Source organism: Bos grunniens, chromosome 7, assembly GCF_055505025.1.
Source record: "Bos grunniens cultivar Pamir isolate PY7600 chromosome 7, Bosgru_T2T1.0, whole genome shotgun sequence".
Classification (NCBI taxonomy): Eukaryota; Metazoa; Chordata; class Mammalia; order Artiodactyla; family Bovidae; genus Bos; species Bos grunniens.
The window spans coordinates 100958411-100983488 of record NC_141171.1 but is presented as its reverse complement, the minus strand read 5'-3'; the positions used below and the strand labels follow the sequence as shown (position 1 = coordinate 100983488).

The window sequence follows — 25078 nt, the reverse complement described above, 5'->3', positions numbered from 1 at the left end:
GGGATAGCTCCTCTAGGCCCTCCTGTGCCTGCGCAGCCACCACTCCTTGGATATTTTAGGAGGACACATTTCAGTGTATAGCCCTGGTTATGGAAGTTTATGTTGATCCTTATTTCATGCCATTATTTTGTGGTATTAACTGTTCAAGATCCATAAGTTCTATGTTAACCCCCTTAAAGATATTATTTTCTTCTTATGCTTTTTTAATATTTCCTTTTTAAAAAATTACAAATATTAATATGTCAACTTTAGTTAACAGCAAATGATTTAAGATGTGTGTGCTCAGTCGCTTCTGTCATGTCTGACTCTTTGCCACTCAGTGGACTGTAGCCTGCCAGGCTCCTCTGTCCACGGGGACTCTCCAGGCAAGAATACTGGAGTCGGTAGCCATGCCCTCCTCCAGGGAATCTTCCCAACCCAGGGATTGAACCTGCATCTCCTTCATCTCCTGTGTTACAGGCAGATTTTTATCTGCTGAGCCACGCGGGGGGCGGGAAGCCCTAAATTTAACATAGCATATGATCAATGAGCAGGGAGGTTTGTGGGTGAACTTTACTTTAAAAAAAAATAACTTATTGAGTTAATAATTATTGTATAAAACTGTTTCAGGTGTACAATGTTGATTCACAATTTTTAAAGGTTATACTCCATTTATAGTTATAAAATATTGGCTGCATCCCATGTGCTGTATAATATATTCTTTAAGGTTATTTTATACATAGTAGTTTGTTCATTTTCAGCCCCATTTTTTAGGGGGGCTGTATTTGCCCCTCTTCCCCTTCCCTTTTCTCACTGGTAGCCACTAATTTTTTTGTGAGACTATTTTTATTTCTCTTCACTGGTTCATTTTATTTTTTAGATTCCATATGTAAGTGATATCACACAATATGTGTCTTTCCTTACCTTTTTTCACTAAGCATACTTTCCCAGTCCATTCATGTTGCTGAAAATGGCAAAATTTCATTCCTTTCTGTGGCTGATTAATATTTTTTGAATATATACATATGTATATCACATCTTTTTAATCCATCTCTTTGTTTATGGACATGTAGGCTGCTTCCTTATCTTGGCTATTGTAAATAATTCTGCTAGGAACATTAGTTTACCTGTGTCTTTTCAATTAGTGTTTATGTTCTTTTGAACATATTCAAAAATTTATATTTCAAAAGAAATCTAAGTTATATAAGAAAAATTATCTAATCAACTTGTTGCCCAAATCATGCTTCCACCACACCTCTGCCCCCCGCAGAGCAGCAGAACTTGAAGGGTTACAGTCATGTAAGTGCTGGTTGATTGTTTTTGTGCGTTAGCCTAGTCCATGGGGTCACAAAGAGTTGGACACGACTGAGCGACTGAACTGACTGAAAGGCACTTTACCCTTACTGAAACACTGAAAAATATTCCAAGCATCGTATTAACCTTATCTATCAAGGTAATGATTTCATGAGTATCATTATACTGTCAAATTCCCACTGACAACATTATTACTATACAGAAACTTTATAAGGAAATGTATTTTGACACTGATATCTTATTAAAGTATTTTGATCCTAAGAGAAATAATCTCCTTTTTTCTTAAACACTGCAAAGTTGTAAGTCAGAGAGAGCACAACAATGTTATCTTTTCGGTCAATGGTTTTTTTCTTTAGCTTTCTCTGAGCAAGTAGCTAATAAGTTGCCTACTTTACTATCTCCCCAAGGGCACGGCAGTGGTCTAAGTGTCATCTGGAAGAATAAGGGTTAGGTATTCCCTTCTCAACATGATGGAAGTTTTTACTTTATTCCAGCAGGAAATGTCAGCAGACATACCCGTTTGACACTATAAACTGGATGCTGGCACTATCCATCTCCTCCAGTGGAATCTACCTGTAATTAGACTCAACTCAACTTGCGATCCAATGATTTGCCTGATAAGAGACAGTGGAATTTTCACTTAAACTGCGAAAATCTTGAGAATTTCAAGCCTGGGATTTGTCTTCTAAGACCCAACTATAGGCTCATTTGAGTATGGTGTGTTTTCAGAGGAGATAGTAAAATGAATCCAAAAACAGATGTCTGTTTCTGGGACATCTATTCCAATAGAAGGACCCCATCTATTCCATTTTTTGTACTTAGGATAAATATATTTTAGTTTTATATTAGAGCTATAAGCATGCTATAAGCATGGAAATACTATTCATAAGTTTATTGTTGAACTTATATAATAATAACAAAGTGATTTCAGTTCAGTTTCGTCACTCAGTCGTGTCCGACTTTTTGCGACTGCATAAATCACAGCATGCCAGGCCTCCCTGTCCATCACCAACTCCCAGAGTTCACCCAAACCCACGTCCATTGAGTCAATGATGCCATCCAACTATCTCATCCTCTGTTGTCCCCTTCTCCTCCTGCCCCAATCTTTCCCAGCATCAGAGTATTTTCCAATGAGTCAGCTCTTCATATCAGGTGGCCAAAGTATTGGAGTTTTATCTTCAGCATCAGTCCTGCCAATGAACACACAGGACTGATCTCCTTTAGGATGGACTGGTTGGATCTTCTTGCAATCCAAGGGACTCTCAAGAGTCTTCTCCAACACCACAGTTCAAAAGCATCAATTCTTTGGCGCTCAGCTTTCTTTATAGTCCAAATCTCACATCTATACATGACCACTGGAAAAACCATAGCCTTGACTAGACGGACCTTTGTTGGCAAAGTAACGTCTCTGCTTTTTAATATGCTGTCTAGGTTGGTTATAACTTTCCTTCCAAGGAGCAAGTGTCTTTTAATTTCATTGTTGCAATCACCATCTGCAGTAATTTTGGAGCCCAGAAAAATTAAGTTAGCCATTGTTTTCACTGTTTCCCCATCTATCTGCCGTGAAGTGATGGGACCGGATGCCATGATACTGGTTTTCTGAATGTTGAGCTTTAAGCCAACTTTTTCACTCTCCTCTTTCACTTTAATCAAAAGGCTCTTTAGTTCTTCACTTTCTCCCATAAGGATGGTGTCATCTGCATATCTGAGGTTATTAATATTTCTCCCAGCAATCTTGATTCCAAATTGTGCTTCCTCTAGCCCAGCATTTCTCATGATGTACACTGCATATAAGTTAAATAAGCAGGGTGACAATATACAGCCTTGACATACTCCTTTTCCTATTTGGAACCACTCTGATGTTCCATATCCAGCTCTAACTGTTGCTTTCTGACCGGCATATAGGTTTCTCAAGAGGCAGGTCAGGTGGTCTGGTGTTCTCATCTCTTTCAGAATTTTCCACAGTTGATTGTGATCCACACAGTCAAAGGCTTTGGCATAGTCAATAAAGCAGAAATAGATGTTTTCCTGGAACTCTTGTGATTTTTCGATGATCCAGCAGATGTTGGCAATTTGATCTCTGATTCCTCTGCCTTTTCTAATACCAACTTGGACATCTGAAAGTTCACAATTCACATATTGCTGAAGCCTGGTTGGAGAATTTTGAGCATGACTTTACTAGTGTGTGAGATGAGTGGAATTGGGCGGTAGTTTGAGCATTCTTTGGCATTGCCTTTCTTTGGGATTGAAATGAAAACTGACCTTTTCCAGTCCTGTGGCCACTGCTGAGTTTTACATATTTCTGGCATATTGAGTGCAGCACTTTTACAGCATCATCTTTCAGGATTTGAAATAGCTCAACTGGAATTCCATCACCTCCACTAGCTCTGTTCATAGTGATGCTTCCTAAGGCCCACTTGACTTCACATTCCAGGATGTCTGACTCTAGGTGAGTGATCACACCATCGTGATTATCTGGGTCGTGAAGTGATTTAGGCCTATTTAATAAAGGATCAATTACTTTGTTGTTAAACTGGGTCAACATTTGAGTTGAAGGGACAGTTTAAATATACTTTAGAATGTTATTGTGTGGTATTTTTCTTAAATGGCAATGTATTTGAGGAAAATTCCCTTTCCATTCCTAGCTTCTGTATATTAACTACTAGAGTTAAGAAGAGAAGAAAGTTTACCCTTCTGCTGTGCCCTGGATAAGCTCTTAGAAGACTTAACTTTTACAGGGCAAACCTCTTTAGATAGCCCTCAAAAGATAAGTTCATCAGTGTTTTCATTAAGCTTTTATTGAGTGCCAAATATGTGCCACACACTGCTATTTATACTAAGTACTTGTTATTGGGAATCACAAAATCAAAAATACCATCTGCAATCGAGAGATTTGCGATCTTGAACATATAAGCAGGCATGAGACTAAATTGTGCATTAAAATGTTAGTAATTCTATGTAAGATGTAGGTAGATGGGGCAATGGAAGCACAAATGAGGGAGAGATTACACCTGAGTTTCATTAATCACATCTGAAACTTGAAGGAAAGATGAAAAATGTCTACAAATAGGTACCTGTCAAACTTCTTTAGAAGCTAAAAGAATAGCTTCAAGGTTTATGGGGAGCTAGGCTGTGGAGAATTTAAATATATTCCAGGAGCATGAAGCTGGAGAGAATCAGTTCTCCAGAGTAGTTGAGGTCTGGGTGTAGGCATGTTTCAAAAATAAAGTTTATCACATCCAGTACATGTCAATTTAGTATTAATATTTGGCACATTTTGGATCCTAATTTTGTAAGACCCAAATTTCTGCAATTTAGATCAGCCAGTCAAAACCTACACAAAGGCATGAAGAACATCATGAATCTCAAATCAATATATTTCTCCAGATATTTTAATACAGTGTTTAAAAATACTGAATTTTCCTAGAATTTTGTAACTTTTAGTAAAGGGAGAGAGATTATACCCAAGCATGCATTCATCATTTACTCTCATGGGGGAAACTCTCATGCCTGAACATTTTAGGTATAGTGAGCTGTTAGTAGAGCTCATTTTACAACTAAATTTTTATTTAAAAGAAAAAGAACCAGAGAAAATAATAGCTACATGTTCATAAAGTATCACTTATTCTCTGTGTTGTACAGAAGAAGATACTAAAGAATTTTTGAAATCATTATTCTAGTATGCTTAAAGCAAATGAGAAATGCCCCATGTCACTATTAATACATCAAATATAATTTATCACTCAGTGATGAAACACAAATGAGTAAACTTCAATCATATTTTTTCAAATATTGCATTGAAGAAGAAAACCCTCCTAGAATCAAATATTGGTAAATAAATAAATCTAAGAAATATGACAAATACATTATTATAATCATTATTTCATAAATTTACCTTTAACCCTAAATAATATCTTTACACTTAGGATAGATTTATAAAATTGCCTTTGTGTCTGTAAAAATGGTACAGCAGAACTTTGTCAGTTCAGAACTTTGGTCAGATATCTACTTTCATGATCATTACCTTCATTTCTTGAATAAAAAAAAAAATACTTGGGAAAACTGGTGAAATTATGCCTACTTAGTAATCACATGCCTGGCATATTTGATCAATTTTCAGAATTGAGGAACTCAAGGAACTATCCATCTTACATACAGAATAATTGCACTTTGAACGTGTCTAGAGCAGAATGGTCAAAACTAACCATCTTTTTGGAATGCTGCTTTTTTCAGCATGTTTGTCTTCAAATCAGAACTAAAATTAAAATGACATCTTTTTAGCTTACTATGTTTTTTCTGAAATAATTTATAGCAATTGATTTACAGAATACAGGATGCTCAATGTTCCAGAATATGTGCCATTTTAATGCACACCATTTTATTCACTGCATTTTATATCTCTGCATAAAAAATATTAATTACTAGCTGCAATTTATGTCAAAGAGTGGTCTGCCTATATTTTCCTCGAAGAGTTTCATAGTGTCTGGTCCTTGATTCATTTTGAGTTTACTTTTGTGTATGGTGTTAGGAAGAGTAGCTCAGCCTAGTGCTCTGTGGTGACCTGGAGGGGCGGAATGTTGGGGGAGGGAGGAGGTTTAAGAGGGAGGGGGTGTATATATATCGCTGATTCACTTTGCTATTCACTTGCTAAAGCAGGAACTAACACAGCATTGTGAAGCAATGAACTTCAATAAAAAAGTAAAGTATTAATCAGCCTTGACATCAGCCTTATATTTGAGTGTTTTATAACATTTTTATTTGGTATTTCTTAAGTCTTAAAATTAGGCTTTTATCACGCTACCCACTTCATTGAGTTGTTCACAATCTTTATCTTCTCGTCTTCACTTACTTAAAGAAAATGAATGGCAGTGACTAACATGCCAGTGTTTGAGTGAGCCAAAGAGGCTGAGACAGAACAAATATATGTCTCTAGTCTGATCTGCGCATCTGACTGCCTGTGTGATTCCTGAGGCTGCCCTCCCAGCTGTCATATCAGGGTTTTAACTCTGAAATAAGATCCCAGAAGTAATGGCTTTGACTTCAGATATGATGCTCCATGTGTTTTTATCTGCTGTAGACACATCTGTTAAAACTTATGAAGATGTTCCAATCAACTAGTAGAATTCACTGTCCTATTTTCTCTAATTAGGTTAAGTTCTATTATCTTTTTCTTCTATAAGAGGTAAGAGTTTACTGGTTTAGCTTCATCAGTGTTCTACCTCCTGATTCTATTACTACCTTAATGCCACTGTCTTCCCCATTTCTCAGTAGTCTAGCTGCTTATTCCCCCAGCTCTTTACCTATTTGCAAACTTTATGACCCTAACCCACTGGGTCTATCTTTAGAGTGCTGTTTAAGCAAACATGATCCAAAGGCCTTCACTGATTTTAAAACAGGTCAACTCATTTATTCCACCTTTAAGATCACTACAGATGGTGACTGCAGCCATGAAATAAAAAGATGCTTACTCCTTGGAAGGAAAGTTATGGCCAACCTGCATATTAAAAAGCAGAGGCATTACTTTGCCAACTAAGGTCTGTCTAGTCAAAGCTATGGTTTTTCCAGTAGTAATGTATGGATGTGAGAGTTGGACTATAAAGGAAGCTGAGCACTGAAGAACTGATGTTTTGAACTGTGGTGTTGGAGAAGACTCTTGACAGTCCCTTGGACTGCAAGGAGATCCAACCAGTCCATCCTAAAGGAAATCAGTCCTGAATGTTCATCAGAAGGACTGATGTTGAAGCTGAAACTCCAATACTTTGGCCACCTGATGCAAAGAGCTCACTCACTTGAAAAGACCCTGATGCTGGGAAAGATTGAAGACAAGAGGAGAAGGGGACGACAGAGGATGAGATGGTTGGGTGGCATCGCTGGGAGTTGCTTTAACTCCTGGGTAGCCTTGCCGTGCTGCAGTCAGTGGGGTCACAAAGAGTTGGACACAACTGAGCGACTGAACTGAACTGAATGGAACTAAAAATACTAACAGGTGTTCTTTTAGGAATTGTCTTTTAAAAGATAGTAAGAGACACCTTCTTGTTGTTTGGTTAAAGATCATTTAATAAGTTTTTTACATAAAGTAGTGAATGAAATAAGCATTTTTCCTCGTTCAGTTCAGTCACTCAGGCATGTCCGAATCTTTGAGACCCCATGAACCACAGCACACCAGGCCTCCCTGTCCATCACCAACTCCCGGAGTCCACCCAAACCATGTCCATTGAGTCGAGATGCCATCCAACCATCTCATTCCTCTGTCATCCCCCTCTCCTCCTGCCCTCAATCTTTCCTAGCATCAAGGTCTTTTCCAGTGAGTCAGCTCTTTGCATCAGGTAGCCAAAGTATTGGAGTTTCAGCCTCAACATAAGTCCTTCCAATGAACACCCAGGACTGATCTCCTTTAGGATGGACTGCTTGGATCTCCTTGCAGCCCAAGGGTCTCTCAAGGGTCTTCTCCAACATCAGAGGTCAAAAGCATCAATTTTTCAATGCTCAGCTTTCTTCATAGTCCAACTCTCACATCCATAAGTGACCACTGGAAAAACCATAACCTTGACTAGACAGACTTTGTGGGCAAAGTAATGTCTCTGCTTTTTAATATGCTATCTAGGTTGGTCATAACTTTCCATCCAAGGAGTAAGAGTCTTTTAATTCCATTGCTGCAATCACCATCTGCAGTGACTTTGAAGCCCCCAAAAATAAAGTCTGACACTGTTTCCACTGTTTCTCCATCTATCCACCATGAAGTGATGGGGCCGGATAGCATGATCTTAGTTTTCTGAATGTTGAGCTTTAAGCCATCTTTTTCACTCTCCTCTTTCACTTTGATCAGGGGCTCTTTAGTTATTCTTCACTATCTGCCATAAGGGTGGTGTCATCTGCATATCTGAGGTTATTGATATTTCTCCTGGCAATCTTGATTCCAAATTGTGTTTCCTCCAGCCCAGCGTTTCTCATGATGTACTCTGCATATGTTAAATAAGCAGGGTGACAATATACAGCCTTGACGAACTCCTTTTCCTATTTGGAACCAGTCTGTTGTTCCATGTCCAGTTCTAACTGTTGCTTCCTCACCTGCATACAGATTTCTCAAGAGGCAGGTCAGGTGGTCTGGAATACCCATCTCTTTCAGAATTTTCCACAGTTGATTGTGATCTACACAGTCAAAGGCTTTGGCATAGTCAATAAAGCAGAAATAGATCTTTTTCTGGAACTCTCGTGATTTTTCAATGATCCAGCGGATGTTGGCAATTTGATGTCTGGTTCCTCTGCCTTTTCTAAAACCAGCTTGAACATCTGGAAGTTCACGGTTCATGTATTGCTGAAGCCTGGTTTGGAGAATTTTGAGCATTACTTTACTAGCGTGTGAGATGAGTGCAATTGTGCGGTAGTTGAGCATTCTTTGGTATTGCTTTTCTTTGGGATTGGAATGAAAACTGACCTTTTCCAGTCCTGTGGCCACTGCTGAGTTTTCCAAATTTGTTGGCATATTGAGTGCAGCACTTTCACAGCATCATCTTTCAGGATTTGAAATAGCTCAACTGGAATGCCATCACCTCCACTAGCTTTGTTTGTAGTGATGCTTCCTAAAGCCCACTTGGCTTCACATTTCAGGATGTCTGGCTCTAGGTGAGTGATCACACCATCGTGATTATATGGGTCATGAAGATCTTCTTTGTACAGTTCTTCTGTATGTTCTTGCCACCTCTTCTTAATATCTTCTGCTTCTGTTAAGTCCCTACCATTTCTGTCCTTTATTGAGCCTATCTTTGCATGAAATGTTCCCTTGGTATCTCTAACTTTCTTGAAGAGATCTCTAGTCTTTCGCATTCTGTTGTTTTCCTCTGTTTCTTTGCATTGATTGCTGAGGAAGGCTTTCTTATCTCGCCTTGCTATTCTTTGGAACTCTGCTCAAGTAGGTATATCTTTCCTTTTCTCCTTTGCTTTTCACTTCTCTTCTTTTCACAGCTATTTGTAAGGCCTCCTCAGACAGCCATTTTGCTTTTTTGCATTTCTTTTTCTTGGGGATGGTCTTGATCCCTCTCTCCTGTACAATGTCATGAACCTTCATCCATAGTTCATCAGGCACTCTATCTATCAGATCTAGTCCCTTAAATCTATTTCTCACTTCCACTGTATAATCATAAGGGATTTGATTTAGGTCATACCTGAATGGTCTAGTGGTTTTCTGCACTTTTTTCAATTTAAGTCTGAATTTGGCAATAAGGAGTTCATGGTCTGAGCCACAGTCAGCTCCCAGGCTTGTTTTTGCTGATTTTATAGAGCTGCTATATCTTTGGCTGCAAAGAATATAATCAATCTGATTTCAGTGTTGACCATCTGGTGATGTCCATGTGTAGAGTCTTCTCTTGTGTTGTTGGAAGAGGGTGTTTGCTATGACCAGTGCATTTTCTTGGCAAAACTCTATTAGCCTTTGCTCTGCTTCATTCTGTACTCCAAGTCCAAATTTGCCTGTTACTCCAGGTATTTCTTGACTTCCTACTTTTGCATTCCAGTCTCCTATAATGAAAAAGACATCTTTTTCTCCTAGACAGAAGGGTATTTTAAGCAATTACTTCATATTGTGTTCAAAATGAGAAAGTCATTTTCAGATACTGCTTCTGCTGATATCACTCTTTTTAGGTAACTTCAAATATCTAAGCATCTGGAACCCTAACTTAGGTTGCACAAATTTTAACCACTTCTTCTTCCACTGTGTGGCATAACTTGCCTCAATCTTTCTTACCCAAGGTCATCCACAGTAATGGTCAGTCACAACCTTTCCTTGGAACTTTAAGAGACACTACAGTCCACTGGGTTGTAAACAGTTGGAGACAACTGAGCAACTGAGCTCACAGGCACACACGCAGCAGAGCCTCACTGTGCTAGGGTCTGTCCACAGTGGTTTTCCACTCTGTATTCACAGAGGGATAAAGCATTGCCATACAGCAAACGGCCAAGCCTGTGGCCTGTCACAGGTTTATACAAGCACCCCCTAATCCAGAAAACCAACTTTGTAATCTGTAAAATCTAAATTTCCTTTCATTACTAAGATCTCCTTCACTGTCCCAGAAAGTCTTTATCTACTTCCCAAACCCCAAAGATCTGCACTCTCCAAACTCCAGAAAAGCATCCCTTCCACCTTGTCTCATGGCCTTCTCTGACCTTACCCGCTCCTTCCTCTCTCACCTGCCTCTGTACCCAGAATCCTGAGCACTTCCTTTGTGTGCAAACTTTGTATCTAGAATGTGCTAGATTATTTTTTGTTGTGTCTATTCCTCTACTTTCCAATAGGACCCATTCTCCTGAGATTAAAGTGAGAAAACACTGAAGGAGAAAAGGCAGAACTCTTTTTAGATGAGAAAAGGGCAAGGCGTTGAAAAATGCATGTTAAAATATGTGTTCCAATTAATATATTTTTTACTCTTTTTCAACATAGCTGGACTTTGATTACATGGAAATATTCATTTGGAGACTTAAAGGACCTGAAAGCAGCCAACTTTTGGGACCCAGTAGGTCTATACTCTGCTTAGGACCAGTGCCAAGTTACAGATGACCTAGTGAAAAATACTATTACAGTTTTTAATATCCATCTGAACACAGAAATAAAGACTAGTAACGGAGGAATGATTAGTTCATTGTTTTTGATATTGTCTCCTAGTGACAACACGGCACCAAGGAAAGAGCACAGCTTCGGGGACATAAATACTTGGTTTTGAATCCAATTTCCTCCTCTTTATTAGTTTTAAGTTTCATTTATCTTAGTTTTAAAGATAAGGCACATTCAGCACCTCATCTTGTGGCTGGCATTTACTGCTTACCTGATGGATGCCACTGATTTTTTTCTTTGCTCTTTTTTCATTAGTTATGTATCTGTATATACATGTATCTATTATTCAAGGAGGTTATTTTTCTGCTATCAAATATGGGGACAGCAATAAAGAATTAAATTATTTTAGATTATTATTTATTTGTGTATTCTATTTTGTATATTTTAAGAAATCCCAGAGGTCTGACATATGAAAACTGAACAGAAAAAAGGAGATAGCTGTTGGTTGAAGATCACTAATCAAACATTATATAAACTCATGCTTCAGTATTGTAACTCTAAATACTTAGGAGCTGACAATGGGACATCTGAAACTTAAATGATAAAGGTGTCTAAGGTAATGAATATTTTAAAAACATTAATTAAATCTGCTACTTGGGGCCATGTGATTAAATTTTTTATTTAATAAATTGCAAAGGTTAATAGATTTCATGTCAGCCAACTAGAAATTTCTGATCAGGTGAACATATGAGTGGTTCAAAGTCAATGGAGCAATGAATATATTATAAAATCAAACTTCCTATTTTTTTATTAGACATGCAGTTCTTCAAATTATGGAAAATTATTGAATGATTAAGTTAGATTAATGAGCTATTATTGCTTCAAGTCAGGCTGTTTACATTTTAATTGTTAAAATGCTCTTTTCCTAAACTCCAGGTAGCCCAAGATATGAACTGTCAATGTGTATATACATGCTTCAGCTTAACATACTGCAGCTGAATTCTCTAAATTTTATGTTCAATTAGTGAACTGAACGTTTTTAGTTTTTGAAGATATATATATATAATTATCCAGGCAAATATTGAGTGTTTACTTTAAAATACTTGTGAGTTTTACAATTAGAGTTTATTTTTTATAATTTCAGAGATTTCAAATGTTGAGGAAAAAATTTACATAAAGTTCTTCAGTTTCATTTTATACTGAGAATGTCTATCCCATAGTGTTACATGTTCACTTTAAAGTTTAAAAACATTTTAGGAGAACTAGACTTTGAGGAATTTTAGCTGGGAACAATATTGTTTGGTTAAATGCTTAATTAAGTACCTCCTTTCACTCAACTCCAACCTGATCCACTAACTTTAGGTTCAATGGGCCTCTCTTCTTTAAGCAGAAAATTCGGAGTTTCTTCTGATCTCTAGCACTTGGCACTTGATATCTATGACCTATGTTTTGAATGCTCTTCCTGGAGATATTCACATAGTGATTTCCTGTCATACTTAAGGTCAGTGCTCAAATATCTCCTCAGAAGCATTCCCCCCTTAAAGTAAACATCTACTTGATTTCAAGGAGACATCCTCAACTTCACACATAATACTATCCTATATCATTTTATATTTGTTTATAGCACTTTACACAGTTAATAATACATTGCCTGCTCCTATTGGGTTTTAACTTTGGTGCGGGCAAAGACCACATCAAACTTGCTCTGGGTATATCCTAGGGTCTGAAACAGTGGATGAAGAACTCAAGCAATGATGGCTGAGACACAAATAATTAGACATCTTTGAAAATGACGCATTGATCATCTCTTCTGAATAATTTAGAAAATAGTTGCTTTGAAGTCATATAAAATAAAGCAAAGCTCAACTCAACTGTGATCTCTGAAATTTTGGTCATTCAGTACTGTGACTAGGGGGAGGTTTGTTTCCTTGTTTATTTATATGTATTTTATACACACACACACACACACACACATATTTGGCCACACCATGGGGCATGCAGGATCTTAGTTTCCTGACAAGGGATTGAACCCGTGCTCCCTGCATTAAGAGCATGGAGTCTTAGCCACTGGACTGTCTAGGAAGTCCCTTAAGTATCAGATCAGATCAGATCAGTCGCTCAGTTGTGTCCGACTCTTTGCGACCCCATGAATCACGGCATGCCAGGCCTCCCTGTCCATCACCAACTCCTGGAGTTCACTCAGACTCACATCCATCGAGTCAGTGATGCCATCCAGCCATCTCATCCTCTGTCATCCCCTTCTCCTCTTGCCCCCAATCCCTCCTAGCATCAGAGTCTTTTCCAATGAGTCAACACTTCGCATGAGGTGGCCAAAGTACTGGACTTTCAGCTTTAGCATCATTGCTTCCAAAGAAATCCCAGGACTGATCTCCTTCAGAATGGACTGGTTGGATCTCCTTGCAGTCCAAGGAACTCTCAAGAGTCTTCTCCAACACCACAGTTCAAAAGCATCAATTCTTCAGTGCTCAGCCTTCTTCACAGTACTATTAATAAATAAATATCGTACTGGTTTTAATGATCATTTATGAAACAGAGTAGGAAATACTTATGAAGGTTATTGTGTAACTTCTTTCAGCCAAAGCTATTAATATTTAGGATTGCTAAATCTGGGTTCATTTGCATGTAAAAGATGCACAATTTAAGTTTTCATTCTCCAAACTGAGAACATCCCTACTTTTATATTGCCTTCTTTATTGCCATTGGAAGATATTCATCTCAAATTTGCATAAGCAGTTTTTGTAAGAGAAGCAGCCCACATTAAGGATACTGACACACACATGTGAATTATTTATGTTACCAACATGTTTATAATATGATATTTATAACATATTTATAATATAATAAATTTTGTCAGATATACACACTCATGAAACCACTACTATAATCAAGATACAGATCATTTTCAGACTCCACACAGATTCCTACGGCTATTTGCAGTCTCAGTCTATCTTTCCCAGCCCCAGGCAATCAATGATTGACTGGAATATGGCTTTTTTTTTTTTTGCTCAAAAAGCTAATATTTATTTCAATCCATGTTGCACGTATCAGTAGGCTATTTTGATATTAAAAAATACTGCATTTTATTGTGTTTTATTGTGTAGATAGGCTTCATTATGTTTGATAAACATAAGGATTGTTTTTTGTTTTTTCCTACTGTGAATAAAGCTGCCATAAACATTTGTATATAAGCCTTTGTGCTTTAGTTTTTCTTAACTAAATACCTAGCAGCAGCAGCTTATAACACAGGAAGCAAAATTTGACATAACCAAGAGTAGAAAATAATAAGAGTTGCAAGATTTGATATAGTATTTCTATTAATTGACAAAACAACTAAACAGAATATCAGCAATGGTACAATGAGCATGATCAACACTATCAGCCAGCTTGACTCACCTGACCTCTATAGAGTGCTCTACATGAAGGCAGAAGGCAGAAGAACATTTGTTTTTCAAGCACAAGATAGATCATCTGCTTGACTCTAAAGCATATCTTAATAAACTTAAAAGAACGGAAAGCACATTCAGTATATTCTCTGACCATCATGGAATTAAGGTAGAAATCAATAACAGAGGGAACTTGGGGGAATTCTCAAGTATTTGGCAACCTACACAGCTCTAAACAACCCATGTATCAAAAGAGAAATATACAATGAAAATACAATGTATTTTGAATAAATTAATAAAAACCCACAAGATTTCAAATTTACAGCATGCAGGTAAAGCAGAGCTTTTCAAAAGAAATTTACATCTTAAAACCTTTATATTTAAAAAAAAGCCTCAACAAACAAAGGTAGGCAATCACCAACACACAAATATGATATTAAAACCAGCAATTATGAGAAGAGGAGGGTATAAATTCAGGATATTGGAAATGCATTGGAAATTAAGAGACCAGCAACTTAAAATAATCTTGTACAATATATAGACTGCTATTAATATATCAAAACCTCATAGAAACTACAAACAAAAAATCTATAATAGATAAACATGCAAAAGTAAAAGCAGTCCAGACATAACACTGAAGATCATTATCAAATTACAAGAGAAGAAAACAGGAGAGGAAAGGAATAAAAAAGACCTTAAAAAACAAATCCAAACAATTAACCAAATGGAAATAAGAACATTCATGTCAATAATCACCTTAAATGTATGTGGATTAAATGCTCCAACCAAAAGATATAGACTGGCTGAGTAGATACAAAAACAAGACTGGTAACATATGCTGTTTACAAGAAAACCACTTCAGATCTAGGGATACATACAGACTAAAGGTGAGGAGATGGGGAAAGGTATTCCACGTAAATGGGAATCAAAAGAAATACAATAGCAATACTCATATCAGACAATATAGATTTTAAAATAAAGACTATTACAAGACACAAAGAAGGACAATGAATAATGATCAAGGGATCAAGTCAAGAAGAAGATATAATAATTGTAAATATATATGCACCCTCATGTATTGGCAAATACTAAATGCCATAAAAGGAAAAATCAACAATAGCACAATAATAGTGAGGGAATTTAACTGCCCTCCTACCTTCATCAAAAGACAGATCATCCAGACAAAAAATTAACAAGAAAACACAGGCCTTAAACAATGCATTAGACCAGAGGGACTTATCTGATATTTATAGAGCATTCCATCAAAAAGCACAGAATAAACATTCCTCTCAAGTGCACACGGGACATTCTCCAGAACAGATCATATCTTGGGCCACAAATCAAGCCTTGGTAAATTTTAAAAAACTGAAATCATATCAACCATCTTTCCCAACTACAATGTTATGAGATTAGAGATCAATTAGAGGGGGAAAAAACTATAAAAATCAGAACACATGGAAGCTAAACAATATGTAACTAAATAAGCAACAGCTCACTGAAGAAGTCAAAGAGGAATTAAAAAAAATACCTAGAGGCAAATGACCACAAAAACACAATAATTCAAAACCTATAGCACATAGCAAATGCAGTTCTAAGAAATTTTCAGCAATACACTCTTACCTCAGGAAACAATAAAATTATCAAATAAACAGCTTAATCTTACACCTAAAGAAGCTAGAGAAAGAAAAATAAACAAACTCAAAGTTAGTACAAGGAAAGAAACCACTGTAAATCAGCTAACTCCAAATATTTTTTTAAAGCAATCATAAAGGTAAAGAAAACAATGGAAAATATCAATGAAACAAAAGCTGCTTCTTTTAGAAGATAAACAAGATTGATAAAACTTTAGCTAGATACAAGAATAAACTAGGAGAGGGCTCAAATCAAAAAATTAAAAGTGAAAAAGGAGAAGGGACACACAGTTACCAGTTACAGTTACATACAGTTCCAGTTACCACAGAAATACAAAGGGTAATAAGAGACTAAAACAAATGACTCTGTACCAATAAAACGGACAACCTAGAAGAAATGGACAAATTATTAGAAAGGTACAATTTTCTAAGACTTAACCATGAAGAAATAAAAAATGTGAACAGACCAATCACAGGTACCAAAAACAAACCACTGATTTAAAAATTCCCAACAAAAGCCTAGAACCAGTATCACTTCACAGGCCAATTCTATCAAACATTTAGAGAAAAGCAAACTGGTATCCTTCTGAAACTCTTTCAAAAATTTGTACAGGGACACTCCTTAGCTCATTCTATGAAGCCACCATCAGCCTGATAACAAAACCAGACGAAGATGACACAAAAAATAAAAATTAAAGGCCAATATCACTGACGAGATTGCTTCAAGAAAATTAGAAACACCAAGGGAATATTTCATGCAAAGATGGGGTCGATAAAGGACAGAAATGGTATGGACCTAACAGAAGCAGAAGATATTAAGAAGAGGTGGCAAGAATACACAGAAGAAGTGTACAAAAAATATCTTCATGACCCAGATAATCACAATGGTGTGTTCACTCATCTAGAGCCAGACATCCTGGAACGTGAAGTCAAGTGGGCCTTAGGAAGCATCACTATGAACAGAGCTAGTGGAGGTGATGGAATTTCAGTTGAGCTATTTCAAATCCTGAAAGATGATGCTGTGAAAGTGCTGCACTCAATATGCCAGCAAATTTGGAAAACTCAGCAGTGGCCACAAGACCAGAAAAGGTCAGTTTTCATTCCAATCCCAAAGAAAGGCAATGCCAAAGAATGCTCAAACTACCGCACAATTGCACTTATCTCACACGCTAATAAAGTAATGCTCAAAATTCTCCAAGGCAGGCTTCAGCAATATGTGAACTGTGATCTTCCTGATTTTCAAGCTGGTTTTAGAAAAGGCAGAGGAACCAGAGATCAAATTGCCAATATCTGCTGATCACAGAAAAAGCAAGACACTTCCAGAAAAAACATCTATTTCTGCTTTATTGATGATGACAAAGCCTTTGACTGTGTCGATCACAAGAAACTGTGGAAAATCCTGAAAGAGATGGGAATACCAGACCAACTACCTGCCTCTTGAGAATCCTGTATGCATGTCAGGGGGCAACAGTTAGAACTGGACATGAAACAACAGAATGGTTCCAAATAGGAAAAGGAGTACATCAAGGCTGTATATTGTCACCCTGCTTATTTCACTTCTATGCAGAGTACATCATGAGAAATGCTGGGCTGGAAGAAGCACAAGCTGGAATCAAGATTTCCCGGAGAAATATCAATAACCTCAGTTATGCAGATGACACCACCCTTATGGCAGAAAGTGAAGAGGAACTCAAAAGCCTCTTGATGAAAGTGAAAGAGAGAGTGAAAACGTTGGCTTAAAGCTCAACATTCAGAAAACGAAGATCATGGCATCTGGTCCCATCACTTCATGGGAAATAGATGGGGAAACAGTGGAAACAGTGTCAGACTTTATTTTTCTGGGCTCCAAAATCACTGCAGATGGTGACAGCAGCCATGAAATTAAAAGACGCTTACTCCTTGGAAGAAAAGTTATGACCAACCTAGATAGCATATTCAAAAGCAGAGACGTTACTTTGCCAACAAAGGTCCATCTAGTCAAAGCTATCATTTTTCCAGTAGTCATGTATGGATGTGAGAGTTGGACTGTGAAGAAAGCTGAGCACTGAAGAATCAATGCTTTAGAACTGTGGTGTTGGAGAAGACTCTTGAAAGTCCCTTAGACTGCAAAGAGGTCCAATCAGTCCATCTGAAAGGAGATCAGTCCTAGGTGTTCATTGGAAGGACTGATGCTGAAGTTGAAACTCTAGTACTCTGGCCACCTCATAGGACGAGTTGACTCATTGGAAAAGACCCTGATGCTGGGAGGGATTGGAGGCAGGAGGAGAAGGGGACGACAGAGGATGAGATGGTTGAATGGCATCACAAACTTAATGGACATGAGTTTGAGTGAACTCCGGGAGATGATGATGGACAGGGAGACCTGGCGTGCTGGGATTCTTGGGGTTGCAAAGAGTCGGACATGACTGAGCAACTGAACTGAACTGAACTGAAGTGATCACTGATGAACATACATACAAAAATCCTCAACAAAATGCTAGCAAACAAAACCCAACAATGCTTTGGAAAGATCATACAACACAATTAAGTGGGATTTATTCCAGGGCTGCAAGGATTTTTCAATATCCACAAATAAACCACTTTGACAAACCACATTAACAAACTGAAAATTGAATGAAGTAGCTCACTTGTGTCCAACCCTTTGTGACCTCATGGACTGTAGCCTACCAGGCTCCTTTGTCAATGGAATTTTCCAGGCAAGATTACTGGAGTGGGTTGCCATTTTCTTTTCCAAAAACCAAATGATCATCTCTATAGATGCAGAAAAGATTTGAAAAAATTCACCATACATTTATGATAAACAAAAAAACAAAAAACAATTCCCAGAAAGTGGGTATAGAGGGGACTTACCTCAACATAGTGAAGGCCATACATGACAAATCCACAGCTAACATCATTCTCAATGGTGAAAAACTGAGAGCATTCCATCTAAGATCAGGAACAATGGGAGGATGTCCACTGTCACAAGTATTACTCAGCAAAGGTTTGGAAGCCCCAGCCACGGCAATCTGCAAAGAAAAAGAAATAAAAGGAATTCAAACTAGAGAAGAAGTAAAACTGTCACTGTTTGCAGATGACACAATACTATGCAGAGACAACCTTAAAGATGTTATAAGAAAACTACTAGAGCTCATCAATGGATTTGGTAAAGTTGCAGGATATAAAATTAATACATAGAATTCTCTTTCATTCCTATACCCTAACCATGAAAGGTCAAAATAAATAAATTAATTAATTAAGGAAACAATCTTACTTACCATCACATCCGAAAGAATACAATATCTAGGAATAAACCTATACCTAAAACAGAGAAAAGACCTGTACTCCGAAAGCTATAAGATGCTGATCAAACAAATCAAAGATGATTCAAACATATGGAAAGATATACCATGTTTTCGGATTATAAAAATCAATGTTGTCAAAATGACTATACTATCCAAAACAATCTACTGATTTAATGCAATCCCCATCAAATTAGCAAGGGAATTGTTCACAGAACTAGAACAAAAGTTTATTAAATTTGTCTTGAAACAAATTTAATAAACTTTTTGAGGCAATGTAGTAATAACACTCAACTTGAGATCTACCCTTATAACAAACTTTTTTTTGAAAGAAATACTACCAATCTTACAAAAACTTTTTACAAATGTAAAGAGGAATTATACAATCTCCAATTCTAAAAGTCTAATATTACCCTGTCACCCAAGTCAGAAGAAGAAAAAAAAATCTGAAAAAAAAAAACCACCCAAACTTTAAACCAATATACCTCAAGAACTTAAACATAAACATTCTTAATAAATATTAGCACACCAAATTAAGCAATATATGAAAATGAGAATCAGTCAAGAGCAAGTGATATATAGTCCAGGATTGTTTTAGTTAAGAAACAATCTTAAGGAACGTTAAGATTGTTTTAGTATCTGAAAAACCAGAGACAAGACATGGAAGCCACCTAAATGTCCAAGAACATAAGAATGGATAAAAAAGATGTGGTGCACACATACAATCAAAATTTAATCATGAGAAAGAAGGAAATCGTGCCATTTGTAGTGACATGGATGGACCTAGAGGTTGTCACACTGAGAGAAGTCAGGCCAAGAAAGACAAATATTACATGACATCCCTTACGTGTGGAATCTAAAAAGAAATGTTATAAGTGAACTTAACAAAACAGAAACAGACTTACAGACTCAGAGAACCAATGTATGGCTACCAGAGTGGGGGAAGGGTAGGAGAGGGAGTGACAGGGAGTTTGGGACTGACGTGTGTGCACGTCTCTGTATTTAAAACAGACAACCAACAAGGACCTGCTGTACAGCACGGGAAACTCTGCTCCATATTTGTAACAACCTAATTGGAAAAGAATTTGAAAAAGAATATATACTTGTATACGTATAAATGAATCACTTGGTTGTACACCTGAAATGAACATAACATTGTTGATCAACTATACTTCAATATAAAATGAGTTTTAAAAAATAATATACAATACCCAGTAAGGTGGCACAGTGGTAAAGAATCCCCCTGCCATACAGGAGACACAAGAGATGCAACTTTGATCCTTGGCTAGGGAAGATCCCCTAAGGTAGGAAATGGCCACTCCAGTATTCTTGCCTAGAAAATTCCATGGACAGAGGAGCCTGGCAGTCTACTGTCCGTGGCATCACAAAGAATCAGACGTGACTGAGCATGCATGCACACAAAAATCTTAATAGTTACAGAGAAAGAATTTGATTGGATTCAACACATATTCACAATAAACTTAATCCTAATGAAGAGTTAGGATTACCACCAGAAAACCTATAGCTGACATTGTATTTAGTGCTGAAAAACTGAACATTTGTAAAATCAGAAAAAGGACATGGAGTCCACTCTTAATCACATTTAGTCAACAGTGTACAGCAGTCCTAGCCACTGGATTAAGGTTATAAAAATATTAAATACATGCAGATATGCAAGGGAGAAGTCAAACTGATTTTACTCACAGCAACATGATTTTTATATACAAAATCTAAGGAAACTTAAAAATTACTACCTATTAGAAATGACTTTACCAGTAATACAAGGTTCATGATCAATATATACTAGTCATTGTATACCTATATGTTAGCGACAAACAATATGAAAATAAAATTAAGAATATAATTTCATTCACAATACTACCAAAAAGAATAAGACACTTAGGATAACTTCATCAAAAAAGTGTAGTCTGTACACCACGATGTGTTAAACAACACTGAGAAAAATTAAAGACTACCTAAGTAAATGGTCAGATATACTTTGCTCACATGTCAGAAAACAATCACTGAATCCCAATAGGCATATTTGTAGAAACACATAAGTTGGTCACAAAATGTGTATGAAAATGCAAAGTTTCTGGTGTAGCCAAATAAAATTAAAAAAAAAAAGAATACTTAGTGGACTTTGACTTATTCTCAAACATTATTATAAAGCTATAGTAATCAAGAGAACATATTATTTTCAGGAAGGCAAACATTCACATCAGTTGAATAGTATAAAGAATCCAGAAATAGACCCTCATCTATGCAGCCAATTTATGTTGACAAAGGCAAGGTGACTGAATAAAGGAAATAATGGTGTTTTCAGAAATGGTCCTGGAAACATTGACTATGCATATAAAAAAATTAACCTTGCCATTAATTCGTATCTTACTAAAACAAACTTGAAATGGGTCATATACCTAAAGGTAAGAGCTAAAAACATATACAAAGAAAACACAGGAGAATCTTTAAGTGAGCTTTAATTGTACTGGAAATGTTTGTGAAGAAATAACATATGAGGATTAACCTTAGTTGAAGTTGATATTAACATACAAACAAGGTTACTAATTCATGAAGATATTGCAAAATAATTTTATTAAAATGGAATTTTCTGTTGATTGAATTACCCAAGCTTTTCAATAGCTAAGACTATAAAAATAGCAAACTAGGATTTTCTTAGCTACTTTGAATACATCTTGATTTTTGTGACGCATCAATTTATTTGGTAAAATGCTATACAAGCTCCTTTTATTAGTCCATATACTTTCTATGTTTATTTTTGAAAAGCCTACTAGAAAATGGCCTCTATCTACTTTTTGAGTAAAAGAAAACAAGAGAGTAATAAAAATTTAGTTTCCTTCCTAAAAAAAACATCAAGGGAATTCATGAGATACAACCAAAAGTAGATAGAAAGCAGTGAACCATTGAAACTACACAATGCGATTTGCATAGAGCTGTCAAGTGAACTCACTCAGGAGTGAGTACAGAAAAAAGGCTTTATTTTCATGATTTAAAAACAAAATAAATTAAAAAGAACTAAAAAAAAAAAAAAAAAAAAAAAAAAACCCTGAAAAAGAGGGTAAAAACAAAAATGCTAAAACCATGGTGATTAACGAGTAATCACAAGTATTTTTGTCAGTATTTTCAGAATGTATAAACCCAACATTGGTATCTGAAGGGACACACCACTTAGAATATATGAAAAAATTTAATGCAGGGACTGTAACTGACCTTAGAGATATCCACCGGCTTGACTGTGGAAGCAAAAAAAAAACTTACCCCCAAAATCTAAGATCTAGAGACGGTTGTTGTTGTGTCATCACTAAATCATGCCCAGCTCTTTTGTGACCCCATGGACTATAGCCTGTCAGGCTCCTCTGTCCATGGGGTTTCCCAGGTAAGAATATTAGTTCAGTTCGGTTCAGTCACTTAGTCGTGTCCTACTCTTTGTGACCCCATGGACTGCAGCATGCCAGGCCTCACTGTCTATCACAAACTCCCAGAATTTACTCAAACTCATGCCCACTGAGTCAGTGATGCCATCCAACCATCTCATCCTCTGTTGTCCCCTTCTCCCACTTCAATCTTTCCCAGCATCAGGGTCTTTTCAGATGAGTCAGTTCTTCACATCAGGTGGCCAAAGTATTGGAGTTTCAGCCTCATCATCAGTCCTTCCAATTGTTATCGACTCAACAGCTGAAACCATGACTTCTTCAGCACCTCTCTAAAAGTGAGGCCTTTTACTAACTATCTTAAGGTAATTAGCTGGCAGGCCTGTTTATTTTGAAGCTCAATTTGGGGAAAAAAATAGGCAAAGCAGTTCAGTTCAGTTCAGTTCAGTCGCTCAGGCGTGTCTGACTCTTTGCGACCCCATGAATCGCAGCACGCCAGGCCTCCCTGTCCATTACCAACTCCTGGAGTTCACTCACACTCACATCCATCGAATCAGTGATGCCATCCAGCCATCTCATCTTCTGTCATCCCCTTCTCCTCCTGCCCCTAATCCCTCCCAGCATCAGAGTCTTTTCCAATGAGTCAACACTTCGCATGAGGTGGCCAAAGTACTGGAGTTTCAGCTTTAGCATCATTCCTTCCACAGAAATCCCAGGCTGATCTCCTTCAGAATGGACTGGTTGGATCTCCTTGCAGTCCAAGGGACTCTCAAGAGTCTTCTCCAACACCACAGTTCAAAAGTATCAAACTTCAGTGCTCAGCTTTCTTCACAGTCCAACTCTCACATCCATACATGACCACAGGAAAAACCATAGCCTTGACTAGAGGGAACTTTGTTGGCAAAGTAATGTCTCTGCTTTTCAATATGCCTTCTAGGTTGGTCATAACTTTCCTTCCAAGGAGTAAGCGTCTTTTAATTTCATGGCTGCTGTCACCATCTGCAGTGATTTTGGAGTCCAGAAAAATAAAGTCTGACACTGTTTCCACTGTTTCCCCATCTATTTGCCATGAAGTGATGGAACCAGATGCCATGATCTTTGTTTTCTGAATGTTGAACTTTAAGCCAACTTTTTCACTCTCCACTTTCACCATTATCAAGAGACTTTTTAGTTCCTCTTCACTTTCTGCTATAAGGGTGGTGTCATCTGCATATCTGAGGTTATTGATATTTCTCCCGGCAATCTTGATTCCAGCTTGTGCTTCTTCCAGCCCAGCGTTTCTCATGATGTACTCTGCATAGAAGTTAAATAAGCAGGGTGACAATATACAGCCTTGACGTACTCCTTTTCCTATTTGGAACCAGTCTGTTGTTCCATGTCCAGTTCTAACTGTTGCTTCCTGACCTGCATACAAATTTCTCAAGAGGCAGGTCAGGTGGTCTGGTATTCCCATCTCTTTCAGGATTTTCCACAGTTTATTGTGATCCAGATGGTCAAAGGCTTTGGCATAGTCAATAAGGCAGAAATAGATGTTTTTCTGGAACTCTCTTGCTTTTTCAATGATCCAGCAGATGTTGGCAATTTGATCTCTGGTTCCTCTGCCTTTTCTAAAACCAGCTTGAACATCTGGAAGTTCACATTTCACATATTGCTGAAGCCTGGCTTGGAGAATTTTAAGCATTACTTTACTAGCGTGTGAGATGAGTGGAATTGTGGGGTAGTTTGAGCATTCTTTGGCAACTGCCATTCAATAGACAGTCAGACAGAGGTATCCCTTCAAGAGATTCTTCCCTGACTGTCCCTGGTCCATCTCCTCTGGTTTCTCTTGATCAGAGCTCTGCAATAACAAATGTGCTGTGGACTATATATTTAGCTTGGAGGTTTTTTTTCCTTTTTATTGTGCTAGTGGGAAGAAGAAGGAGAAGGAAATGGCAATCCACTCCAGTATTCTTGCCTAGAGAATCCTGTGGATGGGGGAGGTTGGTGGGATGCCGTCTATGGGGCCACACAGATTTGGACATGACTGAAGCCACTTTGCATGCATGAGTGTATTTGGAGAAGGAAATGGAAACCCACTCCAGTATTCTTGCCTGGAGAATCCCAGGGACAGAGGAGCCTGGTGGGATGTTGTCTATGGGGTCACACGGAGATGGGCACGACTGAAGCAACTTAGCAGCAGCAGTGGGAAGAAAACATGGTCATATAAAATAATTCTGGAAAGAACATTAAAAATATTTTAATGCCAACCTTCTGATGTTATAAATGAAAACTGAGGTCCAGAAAGGTCATATAAATAAAATAAATGTCGCTCAATCATGTCCGACTCTTTGCGACCCCATGGACTGTAGCCCACCAGGTTCCTCCGTCCATGGGATTTTCCAGGCATTAATACTGGAGTGGGTTGTCATTTCCTTTTCCAGGAGATCTTCCCAACCCAGGGATCAAAGCCAGGTCTCCCGCATTGTAGGCAGACGCTTTACCGTCTGAGCCACCAGAAAGGTCATACAACTTGTCAAAAATCCTATTTCTCATT

The 25078-nt window shown here is 37.5% G+C and overlaps 1 long non-coding RNA gene across 2 annotated transcripts in view; it reads right to left on the bottom strand.

Moving 5' to 3' along the window:
• Positions 1-12287: 12287 nt before the first annotated feature.
• The window catches only part of LOC147370037 (uncharacterized), a 163196-nt gene continuing 150405 nt past the window's right edge, over positions 12288-25078 (bottom strand). Inside the window, exons 3-5 of one of the 2 annotated variants that reach the window (XR_015168342.1) lie at positions 18723-18880; positions 18500-18623; positions 12288-13341 (exon numbers count right to left, since the gene is read on the bottom strand). This is a non-coding gene — a long non-coding RNA (uncharacterized LOC147370037). The remainder of the gene's footprint in view (positions 13342-18499; positions 18624-18722; positions 18881-25078) is intronic. The other variant, XR_015168343.1, reaches the window with a different exon arrangement.